This window comes from Xenopus tropicalis, chromosome 2, assembly GCF_000004195.4.
Source record: "Xenopus tropicalis strain Nigerian chromosome 2, UCB_Xtro_10.0, whole genome shotgun sequence".
Taxonomy (NCBI): Eukaryota; Metazoa; Chordata; class Amphibia; order Anura; family Pipidae; genus Xenopus; species Xenopus tropicalis.
The window spans coordinates 24889678-24911467 of NC_030678.2; the positions used below are offsets into that span (position 1 = coordinate 24889678).

Consider the following 21790-nt stretch of genomic DNA (forward strand, 5'->3'; position numbering starts at 1 on the left):
TAGCATGCTTTAAAGGAATTTAGTACCAATGCTGAACGTGCTGCATGTGTGTTTGTTGTGGGTTCTGTATAAATAATAAGCTAACACAATGCAGAATAACATTATCCTTGTACCAGCACATTTTTTTCTGAGTCCGAGTAAGAACCTTAATTCACTGAATGTCAGCCTAGCCCCCTTCAAAGGAGCAGCTTGCTTTGTACTGATTTGTAATTCTATGAGAGAAAGGAGGCGGTAGGACCCTGTGCAGTGTCAGCCAGCCACAGCGGAGAGCTGCTGCATGGACCCATTTGTATGCAATGCCTTGTGCTCCTTGCATTAATAGTAATACAGATAACGGGTCACAATTCTGCACTGGAGAAAGGAACTGAATTGCAGTGGACAGATACTGAGGGGGGGGAGAAACAAAGCCCTGGCTGCTTTCCCATTTCATCAAACCCAGAACTCGTAGTGTCATTCTGTCCTTAGCCCAAAGGGTGTTTGGTGAAAGTTCCGTCGGTGTGTGTGACTATGATGGAAGGGGCTGACTTGTGAGAGCAGGAAGGTTCATCTCACAAAGGTAAGTGCCTAATTGGAAGCGGCTCGGGTTTTCTTTTTCACTTCTGTTTTGCAAACATTTTGCTGGTGTAAGGCAAACACTTGGAGGAAGAGCAGTTTGTAATGTGCAGTTACTTTGTTGGAAACATTTGCTGTAATGGGAGTATACTATGGGGTAGGTAAATGCAGAACATTGATTTTGTTTTATGTGGCATATGTAATGTGGTACAGCGTAACTTTTGTTTAAAGGCTATGCCAGTCTTGCAGTTAGTTATCACCATTATAGCCCAGCTAAATGAATTGCAGGCGAGAAGCCTAAGTCTATTATTCTGCCTCAGTCAGCACACATAGTGGACAGTACTTGCTGCTCTCTGTGCCTGGACCACGCTGACTCCATCCCGCAGATGCAGGAATGGCTTAATTGCATTGATTTGGGCATGCGGGGGGTTCCCTGAAGCTCAGTTCATTGTATTACACATGGTAGGTCACTTAAGCCTGAAGTGTTCTTCAAAATTAATAGTCCGTCTTGTCTTAGGGTTATCAAGGAGATCTTGGCTGAGCTTGTGCTATTTTTATGACTTTACTAAAATATTGTACACTGTTTAATATATGTGTATTTATTCACTCTTACAAGGTATGTCATTGGGAGTGCAGACATTTGGAAACAATATGTTTGTGGTCTAGAAAGGAATGTGCCTTTCAGAGCCTCCAATTCAACTTGTGGTGCATTTAGATCATGCTTTGTAGGGCTGCTCTGCATTCATAGTCCGCTTGTATGGCGAGAAAGATTTTTTTTTGAGGGGGGGAGATTTACTGAAAGAGGTAAAAGAGTGAACATTAAGGAAGAAGAGGATCTGTGTGCAGTGCTCAGCATACCAACTGTGCAATTATCTGCAGTGCTCTCTGGCAGAGAATAGAGCTGACAGGAGTGTGTGTGCACCTCCCAACTGTTTCTCGTGTGTGGAGAAGAAGTCAATAGGAACTCTGCAAGACTAGATAGAGAGAGGCTGAATGAGACCTCTGCAGGGAACTTCAAAAGTAAAAAATGGTAATATCGGCTCTATAGGGATCCGCGGTACCTGAATCAAGGGAATTTTTAGCCTCTGCAACATTCTGTAAAGGCAGTTGGCTGAAAAAAAGCGTCCTGCTGTGTACAGTAAATTCTGCATCTCCCTGCAGTAGAATTTGATCAGTGGTCTTTATGCAGGATTCTTTCCAGGCAGGTATATTTTTCCAAGGCTAACCTAGCAAAGAAAGGAGAGCAGATATGCCAAAGAGAAAGAAGTTGCTAAACCACAATGCAATTTCCTTGGGATCTGTGAGATAAACTGTTGCGTGTGTTGTCTGGCATTCCTCCCAACTTTACTTTGGTCTAGCCAAACAATGAACTTGCGTTTTTCCCAACTTAGAAAGCTGCTTACCCTGGGTGTCAATGACTTTTCTGCATGTATTTTCGAAGGCGTAACAGATATAGGTCCATTGTAGTAATCAACCATGTTCCTAATTGGTCTTCAATTATAAATAGTTGCTAAAAGAGTTCATGGTTTGGAAGCCCCCAAAGCTTTCCAGCTAAATAAGCAAAGGTGCAATGCAGCAGATGAAGGCACGTGTGGGTAATTGTTGGTTACAGGGAGTCTTGCTAACAAGGGTGCAACTTATGTTTCCGAGACTTTCTGCTTGTCTCTATACAAAGGAGGTCTTTGTTGTACCTGTAGTGAAACATTGTAATGTCAATGGACAGACTTTGCTATCCCGCTGCATCATTAATCTACCATTTCTATCCTTTAAGCCCAATAACCTTCAGCAGTGAACACTAAGTACTAAAAAGAAAGCAGAACGTGTTTTTGGAATTTGAAGTAAATCTTGCACTATGTGGAATAAAGGAGGAGCCAGAAAATACTTTCTAAAAGAGTTCAGATACACAGGCAACGTTAAAAAGGCTCAGGAAATGCAAAATGTTGGTGTCTGTAAGCAGAAAGCTAAGCTACCCAGTGGGGCTGATATGGAAATTTTCAGACACAAGACAATGCACTAGTTCTTTGGTACTTAATTATATCACATTTCTGAGCGTGAACAAGCTGGGTCTGCCATTTCTTCTAGAAGAAGCTGAAACAAAATTATGCTGTGAGTTGTTATGACAAGGTGGGTCACATGTATGTTGTAACTATAGCCCATGTAGTTTACGTTACATATATAATGGCTTCTTACTGTGAGACTGGAGTGATTTCACACCTGATTGACCTCGGCATGGGTTGTGATTGTCACACGTTTGAACGCCCATGCATCATGATATCCCAGCGTGTGTTCTGACGCCCGGTGCTACACTGTGATGTCACTTTGGTGGCAAATTTGAGTTTAAAATGCTATTTCTTCTTGTATTCTGTGCCCAAGCTGGCTCTGTTTAGTTGGTTCTGATCCCTTGGATATAAACTCCTGCCAGTTTCTTGATATTGATTGTATGCTGCCTGCCCTGACTCCTTGCCTGTCTTGACTACGTTTCTCTTTAACCATTGCCTGTACCGTGCTTTTGGATCAAACTCTTCAGGTTATCCCTGTTGGTCTGCAACAGAAAGTTCTGGGGCATCCCGCTCACTAAAGAGGGTGAGCATTCAGACAGTCCCCAGGGTTTTTGCTATCTTGTTACACAGATAATGACAGTTAAGATGTCATGATCTGCTATGTCATGGACTCACGGCATAGCGCTGAGCATCAGAATGCATGCCACAATGCCATGACGCGTGCGTGTTCAGCACACACACAATCAAGATGCATGCCAAGATGCACACATGTGCAAAAGGACCCGAGAGTAAGGAGATTCTGCCAGTCTCCCAGGGCATCTTACACATACCTTGATTAAAACTGGGTAAGTTATCACCCAAATTTGCAAGCTGCAATCGCAAACCATAATATTAAGTTAGCATCTCCCTTTGCAGTTAAAATAAATTGAACTGTGGCATCCAGCAGGTAACACATAGGGGAAGATTGTTTTAGGGGACTGTTTGTTTTATTTGCCTTTTATTAACTTTTTCCTTAAGGATCGTGACAGACGGGGAGATTAGTCGCCCGCGTCCAGCCGGCTAGAATGTAAATCGCCAGTGGGATGGCAAACACGGCGCTGCGATTTGCTGAAATCGCCGAAGTTGCCTTGAGAGGAAACTTCGGCAATTTCGGCACTGCGTATGCCATTCTTACATTCTAGCCAGTGGGATGGCATTTCGGGGAGATTAGTCTGTCACGGCCCTAAAGGTGGCCACAGATTATACGATTATTATGCAAGATCGCCAAACAAGCCAATCTTTCCCCACCTAAGATGGCCGATATCATGCTAATTCAATTGTTTGGCCCTAGTGCCAAACGACAGAATCACAACAGAGATCTGAGCGAGGACCACATTCATTTGCAGACGCAGTCCCTGATCAATTTTCGACCAGATATCGGTCAGTTAGGGCAATCTGGGGTCCCCAAACATGGCAGAAAAGATGCCGAATCGTTCTAAAGGACTTGAATAGGCAGCTTAAATCTGCATTGCATGGCCACCTTAAGTCATGACACTTCAATTCAGATCCATGTGTTAGTACTGTAGAACGCGTTCTACTGCTGCTCCTGATGAGCTCTAACAACTCGTTAATCCCAGATGCAAATTGTAAATGGATGTTCAGACATTTTTGTTCTGTGCTGGAAAAATAAAGCATTTATTTAGTGAGCAATAATATCCTTTTTAATTAAGGATGGTAAATGAATCCCTGTAGTGCAAGTAAACAATAGGGGTGGATTGCAAATGTGCACCAAAGGGGACTCCATGCTGCTTAACATGTAAAGTTATTGTCACTTTAAAACTTGAACTATAGGTCTTGCCAAAATATCATAGTAAACATATTCTGAACATTCTATTCCTTTCTTATAAAGATATTCTTCGTGGAACTGTGCTATTGTACCTGGGAGAATTTGTTAACCAGTCCCAAAATGACTGCACAATATGGAGTCACCTCTCTTCTATTGCAGAATCACTGCAATTACACTGGTATGTTCCGTATCAGTTCTATCTGCACTGTCTAGTAGATACAGTTCATTTACTATACCTTTAAACCTCTCTCACTTGAAAAACTTGCAGCATAGAATGCTTGGTCCTTATAACTTTAAAATATAGGAACTCCTTCCCTGCTAATCAAGTAGACAAGAATAAACATTTCTCAGTACAGTATGTGGGGTCTATAACTAACTACAATAATTAATTTTTACTACATCACTAAGGGGTCCTAGGGTGTCAAACTTAACAAAGAGCTTTACTCTCATAGGTTATCTCCTATCAATGTCAACTGGTCTCCTAGTATGGAGTCTTAAGAAATAGTCACTTGCTGTGATCTCTTTTTGTTAGACTGACTGTGATGAAGTCTCCTGAATTAATATCTGTTCATCTCAAGAGGTTATCTCTGATTAGGTCCCAAAGCTCAGTAATCAAAGCCTTGTTTAGCTGATTGGCACATCTATCTCACTGAGTGTAACAGCCTATCTGGACCGATTCTTTATCAAGCTCTCCTCATGAAGACCCAAATGGTTATTTATACAGGAGCTTCTCTGTGCGCTCCCACACTAGGAACAGATACATGTATATACAAGTAGAGACATGTAATGTCTAAGTTAACTGGTTTCTAGGATCCTAAGCTCCCCTTCTGTTGGACGCAGGCTCACAGAAATCAATGAAAGTAAAAAGTAAAGAATTGTTACAATGGATGTCAAGGCAGTTGAATTATGAAAAATGTCTCATTGTATCTTCTTGAGTAAATGTCTATGTGCTATGCAACTTTAAGAAAAAAGTACCCATGCTTAGAAAGGCTAAACATGCCTGTAGATATATACTCTAAGGCTAGGCATGAGCTGGTTTATCGGCTTTAAAATTGGCCAGAGGAAGTGGGGGAAGAACAGGGCCATGACAAGTCTAGGGATAGGAAACCAAAGAGGTTTGATTATATGGCAAATAGTTTTCAGAGACCCCAGCAGAATGGAGAAGTTGGAAAAGTGATAAAATGGGAAGGAAGTGAAGGTAAGAGAGCTATTTTTTACTGACTTGCTTCCACCCATGGTTTTGGGAAATGGATAGGTGAGGGGAGGAGTTGGTTATGTGATAGGAGTCCCAGCAGAATGATGTAATATAGTGGTAAGTATATTATTTTGGTAAGGGTGATTTCATTACGGGGAGGGGCCAATTAATTGATATTCTTCTTGTCATGGCTCAGGCTTTACTGGGGTAATGCCACAAGGCAAACTGTAGTCATTCACCTTAGTCCTACTCATTGACTGCTGAGGAAATGCTAAATTCTTTACATGCATCCGGTGGCAAATCTCCACTACTTAAATCTAGGGTAAAATCCTCTATAATGGGGCAACTTAGCATGATATATTCCCATCACAAATGTCCAATATTACAAATGTCCCAGAACTGTGATACTGCAAAAGAGTGATGAGTACGACACATTGCTGTGATGATGACATATTTCACATATATATAATGAACGGTTTTGTTGTTACAAAACATTAGTTCTGTGACATTAGTAACACTGGACTGTATGCATTGCCAGCTATAGCCAGAGGTAAGCAAACTAGTCGGCACCCTGCTGTGTGATGATTGCTCTGCTCCTCATGCTGGCGTCATGGTTACTTGCCTAGTTGCCATGACCCCCTTCCGATACTGCCCACCTCCTAGCTTTTCTTATCTAAGGCCAAGTAGAGTCACTAAGTCATCCATATGGACATGGCCTCAATGAAATTAGAAACAAAACATATTTTCATGTTTATGTGAAACATTTTTCTCCTCTCACTCACAACTAGAAAAACATAACTAGAAGAAATTGAGTTTTCACATACAGTATCTTTCTGAGACAGACATAACCACAACTGTCTGTATATTTAGCAACTGTCCCTTTTTTAATACTGTCTAGGTAAGATAATTCACAGATCCTGCTGAGCTTTATAAAATGTGTTCCATTAGATGAATGTGTTGTATTTTCACAACATCTCTGTACTGGAGATGTTCCAACTAAAAGCAGATAATATAACTATAATATAATTAATCTGGGTTAGGAGTTAATAGGCTTCCTTGATGACCACAACTGCAAAAATGGGCATTGCATGCATTGACACCCTTACTCGCATCTAAGGACTGAGGCACATGGGGGAGATTAGTCGCCCTGCAGATTTCCCGAAATCGCCATCCCACTGCCGATTTACATTCAAGCCAGTGCGATGGCGATTTCGGGAAATCCGCATATGCCATTCCACTGGTGATTTACATTCAAGCCAGTGGGATGGCATATCGGGGAGATTAGTCGCCCGCAACAAGGGAGATTTGTTGTGGGTGACTAATCTCCTCATCTACCATGGCCCTAAAGCTGCCCCTTCACTTCCAAGTTTTGCTTGCCACTGGTGTATCTATCCAGCCTTCTGTTCCAAATGACTTACATAGTGACACCTTCAAACTGGCGATTATTTCATGGTTTCCACCCTAACCATACATGCCCCTGTCCATACAAGCAAAGACTGGCTTCAGTTCTCTATCAGGTCAGCCTAGCGGCTGATTGGTTCCGATCCTACAGTGCAGTATGCTCAGTGCACACTGAGCCTGGGAAAGGAGGCAGCAGGAAGTGGAAAAGAACTAGTAGGGTTTTTGCAGACATTTTCAATAAATCAGCCCAAAACAGTTCTTTTTAAAGCACATTCCTTCAGTGTTTATATGAGTACAATTCATTGACACAATAATGTTTTTCACAAAATATGCAGCTGTAATTATGTTGGAATTGTGAGGTAAAATGCTTTATTCTGTAATTAAAAAAAAATAAAAAAATTGAGAATTGCATCTGAAATGAATTGCACTTTTCACACTGGACTTGTGTTTGTAAATGAGCCCTAGGTTGATTCAAATAATATACTAACCACAAACCTAATTGTAACTTTACTACACAATGTTAATTTAGGTTCATTTATTGCAAGTGACAGCTGGAATTAAATGAATAACCTTTATTTGCCAGAGTCCCTCGGGATTAGGTGAAAAAGGGGCAAAGTTTGCTACTGGTCAAGTTACCTATGGAAACCAATCAGCGGGTACCAACCTATACCATTAAGGGATACTATGAGCTGCTATTACATATGGTGGACTGAGTCTGTTACAGTTCTGCGGGCTCTTATGCTCAGCTGATTGCATGGGTTACTTTATCATACAATTTGGAGGATGTTTCATTGAATAAGTGGATACTCATTGGGATTACAAAGCTGAAACGTCCTCCAAATTTTAAAACCTTCTTAAATACCCACATACGAGCCATTCATATTTCTATTTATAAACAAACTTTTAATATCTCTATTAAAACAGAATACAACTGAACAGTGAAATAGATACCATATGGAGTTTTGGCAACTTTTTTTGTCTAAATCTGGCGATCAAGCAGTGTTTTCCGAACAGCTTGTCCTCCTGCTGTGAAAACATGCATTTGTACTTAGTTAAACAGACAAAAGCAAAGCATACAATTACACTATTGCCTATTGCAGCCATATTAATGAAAAAAAAAAACAATATTGAACATTGATACCCATAAGACCAATCAAGGAAAAGCCCTATTGTTTTTTCAGTCAAGCCATTTTTCATTATGCTTCAAACCTTAAAGGAAAACTATACCCCCACCCACGTTGGTCTCCATAAAAATATATTGCATAAAATAGCACATATCTAAACCCTGCTTCATCTAAATAAACCATTTTCATAGAATTATACTTTTTATAAAAAATGAAGGGCCGCCTCCTGAGATCCCATGAATCATGGCGCACACAAACAAACGAAGGGCACACATATATGTAGGTCACATCAACCAATTAATGGCCAAAGTTCTGTCTTTTACTCCCACACTACTTCCTGTTACAGTTAGAGCATTTAATATGATATAATCTATCTGTTGGTTAAGTATTCATTCTGAAGGTTTGGTTTCCCTTTAAACAACAGAGCTCATTTTATCAGGATCTGTCTGCATTCAGTCCTAGGATCGTGCATTAAGCTGCTGTTGCATTTACCAATTGAGCCACTGGAGGCTTTTAGTGTTGTTGCTAATATATTGATCATCTTGTCATATACGCCTGCCTCTGGCAACAGATGGTTTCTTGGTCATTATGCCTACTAACTGAGATCTAGTCCTTTATGTTGATTGAATTCCTAGTTCTAGAGTTCCGATCTGGTTCCTTGTTCCTGTGATCCAGTACCCTCCATGCCTGAATTCTGTGGATTTCTCCGTTTCACCTCCAACCTGTTTCCAGGACTCTCTTTGCCTGCTGCCTCCCCAGACTTCAGTCTTTCTTTTGGACTTTGCCTCCCTTCTGCCTGCCCTGATGTCTGGCTTGTTATGGGACTTGTGCCTCATCTTGGTAGCATACCTGAATGTGGCCCTAAAGCAGGGGTGGGCAAACTTTTTGGCTCACGGGCCACATTTACTCACCCCCGGGCCGGACCGGGCCAGGGCGGGCCCCCTTCTCTCTTTAATTCCGGCACGCCAATGACACCAAGTCTCGCGTGATGAGACTTGGCGTCGTCGGCGGGCCGGATTAAAAAGGCAAAGGGGCCGGATGTGGCCCGCGGGCCGTAGTTTGCCCACCCCTGCCCTAAAGACTAAGATCTTGATAACTAGTGATGAGCAAATCTGTCCTGTTTCGCTTTGCCATAAAATTTGTGAAACAGCGAAAAATTCACAAAACGCTTTTGACGCCCAATTTTTATGCCATCGCACCCAATTTGACGCATCCACGTTTTTTTTTTTTGACTTGCCGTGAATTTTTTTGCAGCCATTTGGATGGAGTTTCGTGAAACAATTCACCAATGGCAAATTTCAGAAATTGGCTGCAAATCCATACCTGGTGAAAAAATTCACGAAATGCATTTGTCACGTCTATTTTTTTGTCGCCTGCGCTTTTTTTGACGTGACCGCATCTTTTTTTGACGTGTCCGCGCCCAATTTTATGCGCAACAAAAACAATTTGCCAATGGCGAAATTAGGAAATGCGAATCCATGCCTGGCGAAAAAATTTACTCATCACTACTCATCACTATTGATAACTTACCTGCAGCAAATTATGTTATTTCTATGGTTGAAGCAGTTACTGCAAGGTAGAGATGTAGCGAACTGTTCGCCGGCGAACTAATTCGTGCGAACATCGGGTGTTCACAAGTTCGGAAGTTCGCAAACTTTTTCGCGTATGTTCGCAATTTGCGTTCGCCGCGTTTTTTTTTTTCGCTGCGTTTTTTCTCTGTGTTTTTTCTCGGCCTAAAAACGCCGCACAAGCCACACATGGCGTTTTTCAGCCTAGTACTGGTGTAAGCAAATCCCGTTTCCATGGTGCTAATAGTGCGAAATAGCAAAAAACGCTGCGTATTTCCGCTAGGTCTGCCAGCTGCCTTTGCGATTTTACGCAACGCTGTGTCAACAAAGTATTTTTCAGAGAAATTTTTGCCCTTGATCCCCCTCCTGCATGCCACTGTCCAGGTTGTGGCACCCTTTAAACAACTTTAAAATCAGTTTTCTGGCCAGAAATGGCTTTTCTAGGTTTTAAAGTTCGCCTTCCCCTTTGAAGTCTATGGGGTTCGCAAAGTTCGCGAATATTCGCGCTTTTTGGCGTAAGTTCGCAAACGCGTTCGCAAACTTTTTTTTTGAGGTTCGCTACATCCCTACTGCAAGTCCTGGTTGCTTCCTGCAAGTCACAGGTACAGTTTGAAATTCTTTAGGTCCTAAGCTCTAAAGACTATAGCTTTAGAAACAAACCAGAGGGACAATCTGCGTTTAGTGGCTTGACGCAGAGGGTACCACCTGTTAGGCATTAGCCTTGAAGGCCATATTTGAACTTCTTTGATAAATGGAGCCTGTGCTTTTCTGGTTTAATAAATACCATCATTTGGAAGAACAACAGCACAAAATATAAAATGGTAAGCTGTTTATTCCACAGCTTGCTAACCAGACTCGACAATCTGCGTCTGTAAACCTCTGAATGAACTTAGTCCATAAATGTTACATCTCACTTCATTAGAAATCGGCTATCTATTTTTTAACAGGGTACAGCGTGTCTTTCCTGTATAAACAATGACATTTCCTCGCCCGTAGCATGCATTTTTCATTAAGACATATGTGGTTATACAGCTGTTCCCATTCAAATCTACAAAAGAGCTGCAGATAATTTTACAATGATCAGAGACAGCATGAATTACAGATGTATAAAGAACATATCTGTACTTGTTGACACAGTATAACTATTAGTGATTTACAAGATACAGTATATACTGAAAAAACATACACTGCATTACGTGGGCAGAGTACAGTATCTATTTTCAGTAATAAATGCATTATTAAGCATCCACTGCTGTTTTTCTATATATGGGACTGATACATTTAAACTCCTTGGTACCTAACATATGGAAGGACCCATGGTGTTTATTGGACAACATTATTTTCTAAACATCCTCTTGATTAGAAGTTGCATGAAGTTTTTGCCTGGGTAAGGAGTTTTGGCTTTCAAACAACAGTTTTTTAGATGAGTTGATATCTATTGGCCAACCTAGCAGCAAAACTCATTCCTAGTGATGAGCGAATATGTCCCGTTTCGCTTCACCAATAAATTTACGAATCTTTCAAAAGATTTGCGAAACGGTGAAAATGTTGTGCGGAAAAAAAAATTGTCGCCCACGACTATTCTTTTGACGCCTGTGACTATTCTTGCAACAATTTGGACACGCGACTATTCTTTTGATGCCTGCGACTATTCTTGTGACAATTTGGATATGCGACTATTCTTTTGATGCCTGCGACTATTCTTGCAAATATTTTTGCGACAATTTGGACGTGCGACTATTCTTTTGATGCCTGCGACTATTCTTCTGACAATTTGGACGTGCGACTATTCTTTTGACACCCGCAACTATTCTTGTGACAATTTTTGGCCACGCGACTATTCTTGCGACAATTTTTGGATGCATGGCGAATTTTTCCCCGGCGAATGTTTTCATCTGTTTTGCGAAACAATCCACTAATGGCGAAACGCAGAAATTTGCCGCAAATCCATGCCTGGCGAAACATTTCGCCCATCACTACTTACTTGTAATAGTGGTAATTTTGGGTCCCCAAATTCCTTTTTCGGTAAACATTTAGCAGTATGATAAACCTTAATATCACAAAGTGCCCCCTTCAACAACCCACAGCACCAATCCTACAGAACTTCCATTCAGCAGACTCATCAGAATTAACCCCTTTCCTATCCTGGCTCTATTTCACTTCATTGCATCAGAATTTACAAATCCTAGTTTAACAATTTCCCATTTTTATCAGATGCCCCCAATTCCACAGTGGAGCCATAGTGTACAACATTCATAGAGCTATAGTGCCATTTTCAAATAGTAACCCATAATCCTCAATGCTCCCTGTGTAGGTGAGTACTTGTTTAGTTCCTGCAAGACAGTTCCATTCATAGTTACAGAGAGACACATATAATTACAGAATCCAGTAATACTCACTGAGTTTGGTATAAAAGTCACACAGAATAGAGCCTGAGTACAGACTAGGAGCAGTTACTGGTTTTCAAATTGGGTCCCAACAAGATATCTGAACCTGGCATTATTTAAGATGCCAAGTGGGGCCAACTGTAATGTGCTGGCCCATCATCTTTTTAGAGCTGGCAGAGCAATAGAAGGATACACAGTTCCACTTAGGGAGTTAGCACAGACCACAAAAACATTTCATTTTAAATGAAACACGTCTTTCTGTAATCTTCATATTGTGCCTAAGGCAGGTTTCTTTTAGGTCTACCCTAACGCCAGCTGTAGTTCCGTGCTGTGAATTTCTGAAAGTACGAAAAGTAGTTTGCAGGTTGAGGAGACATGAATAAGATTTGCAGGATGAGGAGACAAGAGTAAGATTTGCAGGATGAGGAGACATGTAAGATTTGCAGGATGAGGAGACATGAGTAAGATTTGCAGGATGAGGAGACATGAGTAAGATTTGCAGGATGAGGAGACATGTGTAAGGCCAATGACTTGTTCAAGGAGCAAGTACAGCACTTAACAAGCTAATGTATCACTTACTGAGGGTTTTTAGAAACATAAATACCTTCTCATGGGCCTAGTGATTGTGAAATGTGTCATTATCCCTGTCAAAAGTATTTTTAGGGGTATAACCTGATATCTGTTGGCCCCCAGCAAAAATTATGTATGGGCTTCCTCTATTGCCCCCATGAACCATGCTCTACTACATATAAGTGTACAGTCACTCCAGTTCCAAACCTTTACTGGGTGTTCTGACACAGACAGCAAATGAAAGCTCAGCTGCAAACACTTCTTCATTCATTCATTGAATTCAATGTGATACAGTGTCCAGAAAGGTTAAGTCACTGAGATCTCTCCAGATACGGAATCATATACAGAAGTACCACTTCCACGGGCTCTCTTGAAGGGTCTTGGAGGTCTGTAATGGCAGCTTCAACCTAATAATTTGGTATGCTTTTAAGTAAAGCCACTAGGTATATATCAGTGTTATCTGAAGTGTTGTAGTCACTGGAAACTGCAAATAAAAGATCATTGATCATTCTACTGTGCATTCTCTCATTCCGATACATAATGAAAATACTTTATTTTGTTGTTGTTAGCAAGTTGCTAATTAAAGTTGATTAATTAATAGTTATGCTCATTTTGCTTCAGTTAAAAAAAGCCCTAAGGGTAGCAAATAGAGCATATAAAAACATTTAATTTTGTTATAATTTCTGCCTGATACCAGAACAAGGTACCCTTGAAAATATATAGTAATTAGAAATGCTTAATAGAGACAGCAATAAACTCTACAGTATATTTATATCTCTCCAATAAAATGTAAGGGTAAAAGGCTCGGCGTAAGTATACACACCACTATGTGCAGCGAACGGTTTAAAGAAAGAGAAAGAAAGGAGATAACCTTGCATGAAGGACAAGAGAAAAGTTGGAGCCTAGAAAAAGATTTAAGATACAAAGAAAACATTTGTAATGTATGTGGAATTTAATGGAAAATCTGTATTGTAATGCCCAGCAGACCACTGAGAAAAACAAAGTGAAATATGATATTTGGAATGCTAGATGAGAACTTAGTCTATGATAAACCATGAAAATAAATTTCCCCTTATATAAAGCTCCTTTTCACTAACCATTGACATAAAAAGTTGAATGAAAGAGAAAAATGACCATTATCAGATTTCATGTAATACATTATCCACTACAGTAGCACCACATGTCCACATATTCAAGGTGTATTGATTCTTAACCCATCTGTTACCACAGAATGTATGGAGCAGGGCCGGAACAAGGGGTAGGCAGAAGAGGCAGCTGCCTAGGGCGCAATGATTAGGGGGTGAATCTTAGGATTTGTTTTGCAAGGTTGGGGGGTATAGAAGATCTACAAGCAGAAATGGAAACTGTCCTGAAAATGCAAATGAAATCACATTCTATCCAATTTTTTTGGGTGCGGTTGTATCAAATAGCATGGGCGACAAAAAAATAGACGCGGGCGACAAAAAAAATAGACGTGGGCAACACAAAAGAGATGCGGGTGACAAAGAAAAAATAGTGCAACAAATGCGGTTCGTGAATTTTCTTGGCGTTTTGTGAATTTTATGGCGAAGCAAAACGGGACAGATTCGCTCATCACTATTAATTTTTTAAAAAGTTCTTTCCACTTTCACACAATGCTCACGTACAAAAACTAAACACTGGGCAGTAAGTTAGAATCATTATTTTCTGAGTGCTTCATAACTGTGGGGGAAAAATCCACGACACCAAAGAACCTTCACAGACTTGAGCTCTACCAGACTCTCAGTTAAAAGGAAAAATCTTTATTGGAATATTCTAAAAGTATACAAATGTTTGACATGTTTTGTATATATATATATATATATATATATAGGTTTAGGTTTGTGTGTGCTGGAAGGGTTTAAAGGAACGGTAACACCAAAAAATGAAAGTGTATAAAAGTAATTACAATATAATGTACTGTTGCCCTGCATTGCTTCAACTGGTGTGTTTGCCTCAGAAAGACTACTATAGTTTATATAAATAAACTGCTGTGTAGCCCCGGGGGCAGCCATTCAAGCTGGAAAAAAGGAGAAAAGGCACAGGTTACATAGCAGATAACTAGTAGCCCCATATAATGGGGGTTTATCTGTTATCTGCTATGTAACCTGTGCCTTTCCTCCTTTGAATGGCTGCCCCCATGGCTACACAGCAGCTTATTTATATAAATTATAGTAGTCTTTCTGAGGCAAACACACCAGTTGTAGCAATGCAGGGCAACAGTACATTATATTGTTATTACTTTTATACACTTTCATTTTTTGGTGTTACTGTTCCTTTAACTATGTAACCATGTAACTATGTAAATATCTAAGAAATGTTCTGGGTTATAAGGGGGAGAAACAAGAAAACCACACCCTCCTCACAATTACATCACAAAATGTGAACCCTTACTCCTGTTAGAATAAGGCAGTTTTAACAACTTATCATTCATTGTTAGAGCTTAGACTCAGGGCTGCTGCATCTGGGCCACCAACTTCTTTTGGTAAGTTCCATCTTATTTAATAGATTGGAAGAAGTGTAGTGATGAGCGAATCTGTCCCGTTTTGCTTTGGCAGAAAACTTGTGAAGCTGCAGAAAAATCTACAAAATGGCGAAAAATTTGCCAAACGCGTGTACCATGTGGCTTTTGGAGACGTGCAACTTTTTTGACGCATGTGACTTTTTTTTATCATGGAGGCCTTTTTGATGTGTCTACGCAACTGCAAATTTTTCGCAGTGGAATTTTGAAGAAGTTTTGGCAAACAATTTGCAGAATTTCACTGCGAATCTATAAGAAAAAAAATTGGTTATCACTAAAGAAGTCATTGTCTGGCATTATCTAATTCACTAGAGAGGGGCTCAAGGCTTGAGCACCCCGAGCCACAGGTTTAACTGGGTGTGTTAAACTAAGGGGCCCATTTACTTACTCACGAACGGGCCGAATGCGTCCGATTGCGTTTTTTTCGTAATGATCGGTATTTTTTTCGGAAATTATCGCGACTTTTTCGTTACCAATACGATTTGCGTGAAAAAACGCGAGTTTTTCGTAGCCATTCCGAAAGTTGCGATTTTTTCGTAGCGTTAAAACTTGCGCAAAAAGTTGCGATTTTTTTCGTAGTCTTAAAACTTGCGCAAAACGTTGCGCCTTTTAAGTTTTAACGCTACGAAAAAAGCGCAACTTTTCACGCAAGTTTTAACGCTACGAAAAAATCGCAACTTTCGGAATGGCTACGAAAAACTCACGTTTTTTCACGCAAATCGTATTGGTAACGAAAAAGTCGCGATAATTTCCGAAAAGTCGTAAAGGCGCCGAAAAAATCGCAAAAAATACAAAAAAGTCGCAAAATGTTCGTTTTCCAATCGGAATTTTTCCAATTCGGTCGGAATTCATGTCTTAGTAAATCAGCCCCTAGGTGTGTATATTTTAAAGCCTGGTATAACGGCCATTTGGAAAGTGCTTCACAACTATTTATACTGTATGTACTGGTGTCATTAGTTGTGTATTCATGCATGAGTGCACAGCTAACACGGAAAAACCAATTACCTATAACTGATACTAAACATTCCAATAAGGCTGAGGCCGACTTGTTATAATTGTGGTCCAGGTGTTGAATTAACAGGCTCAGGTGATTTTATTATGAATAATAATAATAAAATCATGTATTCAATTACAATCACCACCGCAAAACACACACAAAAAAAAGATTATTTTCTGCAGAAAACACTGCCCGCATAGTCATGTCTAAAATACATTATTAATGTGGCAATTTTATACTTCCACTGGAACATGTTGTAACGCCATGGCATTTTTATAATTTTTATCTTGAAACATCCATCCCAAAGGACATTTAAGTTTTCATTTATATATAATGTCAAACAATCTGATGACCTCATTAGATATTTATTTGCTGCACATTTACAATTCACATTGTGCACAGAAACATAAATTACACTGCTAATGGAAAGCGAGAGATGTCGGTATGCGGGAATAAGCAATAAACTTCTCAACTTATATGTATATTTTTTTAAAGAGAATAAATTGTACTCTGTTCTGTACTGCATGGGAAATATAACAAATAATTGATAGGCGTTTCATAGCAATGTAAGATTATTGCAATGCTAACATCCATATCTTATTTGAGTGTAAATGTGACCACAGACCTTCTTATTATAGTCTTACTGGAGGGCTGGTGAATAATCTTAGCATGGTTGAGCAGCAAATGTTGGAGGATAATTGGCTCTGCAGGCTAAGGTAGTACGAATGAAAGGATTTTGGGTTGCAGATTGATCGGTAGTTATTTTACATTGTGACTGGAACACTGCTGCCAGCCTCCTGTAACACATAATAAAACAGAATGACATAATGCCCATTGTTCTCTTATCATCTACATTTATGAATGTCAGTTTTAGCTTGTGTACAAAACACAACAACAACAACAAAAAGCATATTGCTGTCATCTATGCGGTAGGATATGGCAGCATGTATAAAGAAATCCTGTTTGCGGGATACATTAGATTGCACTTTTTATATTATAGAAGGTCATTGTACATTATTGGTGGGATTATCACCCCAAAACACTAGTTTGCGCAGTGGGTTAATAATCAACAATATCAGCAATAATCAATAGTGATGAGCGAATCTGTCCCAAAACAGCAAAAAATGCACGAAATGTGTTTGTTGCACGTTTTTTTTTCACCCGTGTGTTTTTTGTCGCCTGTGCCCATTTTGACTCGACCATGCCCTTTTTTGATGTGATTGCACCCTTTTTGTACTTTTTTTTAACACGCGACAAATTTTCCACCTGCAAGTTTTCGCAAAACAATTCGCCAAAGGAGAAATGCGTAAATTCGCTGAGAATCTATGCCTGTTGAAAAAATTCGCTCATCGCTAATATTCAACAATAATGGATGTTATTTGGATGAATTTTACCCAGAAGACAGCATTTTCCGATATAACTGTGGACACGAGGGGAAGTTGCACCTGATGCGTGTGTTCTTGTATGAACTGGACACAATTAGCGATGAGAAAAATTTCGCCATTGGTGGATTGTTTCGCAAAACTGGCAGCAAAACGAAAAAAAAAAAAAAAATTCTGAACATCAAAAACAATGGTTGCGCTCATAAAAAAAAATTATGTCTTACAATTTTTTTGCTGTGCGTCATTTTCAGCGTTTCGCTAATTTTTAAGTCTTTTTGTGAATTTTTCAATGCAGCGAAATGGGACAGATTCGCTCAACACTAGATACAATTGCTCTGATGTTGGGATTACATATTTTCCAGTCAAAATTATTTCTGCATGTTATTTTTTTAAGGTGCAAGTATTTCCTGGTATTTATATTTCATGCACAGTGGAGCAGTGGAGCTCACAGTCTAATGGTTCTATCACATTTATGCACTATATTAAATTTAATCAGTAGCCAATGAACAATGTTTAAGGTGGAAACCCACACACGGAGGAGAACATGGAAATCCCTTGCTGATAGTGCTCAAACCAGAATTGAACTCAGGAACCCACTGCTCAAGACAGCTGCCTGCTGTGGGAGCCCTGAAGCTCCAGAGTTCCTCTGTGTAACAGTTGTATACCTGTGTTTATTTAAAAGGCCTGTTAGGGCAATGGCACATAGGGAGATTAGTTGCCCATGGTTAAATCTCAGCTACTGAGGGTGACTAATCTTCCCACCAGCAACAAAGTGAACCACTAGTGGGAAGGCACACACAGCGCTTGGTTTTCCAAAGTCTCCCAAAGTTTTCTTTGCAACTTTTTTTTTTGCCCCCCATATGATTAAAAATGTAAGTTTTTTTCAGAATACTTTTTTATTTATTTAAACTTAGGGAAAAAGATCTTTGTGTTTGTTTTTATCAAGTGAAGTTGTTTCTGTTGTTTAATTTATTATTATACTGATTCTGTATCTCGTTTGAATTTAATGAGGTGAATTCTAAACTGTAGGCAGAGTCAGGTTCCACCTGTTTGATCTAACCTTGTATTCCAATGGGAGTATGTGCTCAAACTGCAAGACTGAATAAGCTCCTGCATATATTTGTTGGGTTATACTGTAACCCCATATTGTGTTGTATGGCATTGCTAATTAGTGCATTTTTCTTTATGTATTGTACAATCTTTTTTGTCTAACGAAAAAGAACTGAGCTGTTTATACACAGTGCATACCCCATGGAGCGTTTGCCTATTCAAAAATTCTGGTTCATCTGCCCCTATTCCTGAAAGCTCAGGGCAGTATGCCTCAGTTCTCAAACATACCAGTAAATCTACCCCCACAATCTTTGATGTATATGCTAGCTTAGTTCAACATTAAGTTCAAAGTATTATTATATAAATCAGTAAAACATGAAGAACTCTTTGTTTAAATAAGGCACTGTGAGAAATGCCAACGCAATATTCTGAAGCTTTCTTGGTTTTAGAATAATAGATCCCATAACTACTGTATATACATATATACTATTTGCAGGTTGATGACCACACCTATACCCCCCCAATCCTGTGCAAAAATAATTTTGTTGGATTATTTTGGTAAATATTATTGTGGTTTTTATGTGAATCGTCCTCAAAAGACAGAACTCACTATTAAAGCCTTCACAGGCGAAAGGATAAACATGAGACCGAGCTCCCCGGGCTTGTAAACAGAACACATCTGCAAAACGCGCTGTTATGCCTTGAAATTCAGTTTGCTTGAACTTAATCTGACATAATATTGAAGACAAAAGCGGTAAATATTTGCTGTACAAATGTTTTTCTTTTGCCATGAACTTAAAGCCGTCGTGTGCTGCTTCAATGACATTTACAAATGCTAACACCGTCCTTCAATGGCATTCTTACAGTATTAAGAAATGCTTATAACAGACTCTGATATTTGCTCATTTAACTAAATGTTAATTGGGTTGCCAATAGTTTTACCCCAGCTGCACATACTGTATAATTATCTGCTTATTGCTTCTCCTATACCAGTCACTTGCCTGACAACTCTATGGGGCCCTCTTGCACCTTATTAGCCGCTGAAATTGTGTGACTATTTCTGACTGTAAATTGCCAGGATATTCATTATTTCTTGGCAAATTCTATAAAATTATATCACACTGTCAGTAAAAAGCTAATGAGCAAGTAGCGCTCATACATTTATACATTAGCCATGAGTGTAAATTGTTGGCTTCAGCGCATTAAGTGAACATAAGTCTTCCCGATTTAGCAACCATGCACATGCATATAGGTGGATTAGACTACTCAGTCAACTAAAAGCCTTGACTTAACCGCAAGTGTTCACAGGAAATTGATGGCTACAAAAAGAAACCTTCAAAGCGGGGTCAGTTGGTTTTGAAGCGCTGATGATACAGTCAAGTGCCGCTATCTGATAAAATAAGGCACATTCTGTACAATAAATGTAACAAGTTTCAAGTAATTGAGGAAATGGATCTAATAGATTTAAGGTAGTGGAAAAAGTAGTGAATCATGCGGTAACGCTCTATATATATATATATAAGGGGGCTCATGTACCCACTGTGACCTACAGCACTTATATTTGCCTATTTGTGTTTGTAAGTTACCCTCCCATCTAGATTGTAAGCTCTACGGGGCAGGGACCTCCATCCTCTTGTGTCTTTGACTTTTATCTTATTGCAACTGTATCTTTTATTTATCTTTTATTTATTTGTGCTTATTGTAATACTTTGTATTTATCTATTATCTTAATACCTCCAGTTTATATTCATGTATTCTACTGTACAGCGATATAAATAAAGATATACATACATACATACATACATGTATGAATATCAGGCATAACCGCTTATGGGTACAATACTATGCTCATCAGGGAACGATAAACATTATGCTTGAGACTTGTGATCATACATAGCAGTGGAACTTTGCACCCTTGTGTGCCCTTAGTAGGGTATCTGTGCAAGATGCTCACACACACTTCTTGCCAACCCTGTCTTTAAAGCCTGGTGCTTTCTTTTCCCCATAATGCAATGTTGATGCAATTGCATCAAAATAGATGCAAATGTTCTTGTGCTTTGTTGCAAATCTGTTCATCTACCATTTTCAGAGTTGAGGCTGCATCACCAGGTTTGAAGGCATAAAAACACTTCTAGACCATGCAGTATGTTTAAGTTTCATTTGCATCTGATTCACTTAGCAGAATTCTTGGGGGTCTATTGACAAAATCCACTGTGGAGCTACCACAAGTACAGGGTGGCAGTAGCTCCATTCATAAGTGCAGTTGTGCACCATTCATCATTGGAAGCAGCTACGATTAAATGCAGGAACATGTTTGGACACAATGAGGGCTCATTTACAATCACAAGTGTGGTCACACTAAGCACCTTACCTCTATCCATTCAGGAACCCTGGAGCTATCTCAGCAGTGATTCCAGGGATCCCTCTATGCGCTTTGTAAATAAGAACAGATTTGCTCTCACAAAAATCACACACTAACATCAAACTAATGTTAAGTGCCAAACATTCTGCAATCCCATTTTGGCTGCAACTTGTGCATGCTATGATTGTGGGATGCATAGATGCACTCATGGCCACAGCTATGCTGGATTGTGAGAAAAGACTACATTATGGGTAAAAACCATTCCAAATTGTGTCCAAAATTGCACGTCTCACACTACAAGTGTTGTCATAGGGATGAGGCCTGGATTGGCAATTATAGAACAGTGATCCCCAACCGATCACGAGAGAGTAATATGTTGCTTACCAACCCTTTGGATGTTGCTCCCAGTTGCCTCAAAGCAGGTGCTGATTTTTGAATTCCTGACTTGGAGGCATAAAAAACAGGTGTACTGCCAAACAGAACCTCCTGTAGGCTGGCAGTCTACATAGGGGCTACCAAATATCCAGTCACAGCCCATATTCAACACCCACATGAACATTTTTCATGCTTGTGTTGCTCCCCAACTGTTTGAACATTTGAATGTGGCTCACAGGTAAAAAAAAAAAAAGCTTGGGGACCTCTGCTGTAGAATCTGGCAAATTCCAGATTGGTATAGACAATAGCCATTTATTGGACCTGTGGGGGGAGGGGGGAGGTTTGGGTCTCTGTGTACTGGAAATGCCAGACCTGATAGGGACCATTTAAAGTTTAGTGCTAAGTGAAAAGCACTCTACAAAGGACACAGATCTTTATGCTCCATTCGGTAACAACAGGGCTG

General features: G+C 39.7%; 1 protein-coding gene across 2 annotated transcripts in view; it reads left to right on the plus strand.

Annotated features, from left to right (window-relative positions):
* Positions 1-329: 329 nt before the first annotated feature.
* Positions 330-21790, plus strand: part of robo1 (roundabout guidance receptor 1) — a 665579-nt gene continuing 644118 nt past the window's right edge. The window contains exon 1 of one of the 2 annotated variants that reach the window (XM_012956257.3): positions 330-556. The gene's annotated coding sequence lies outside the window, so the exon portion shown is untranslated. 2 annotated transcript variants of the gene reach the window in all.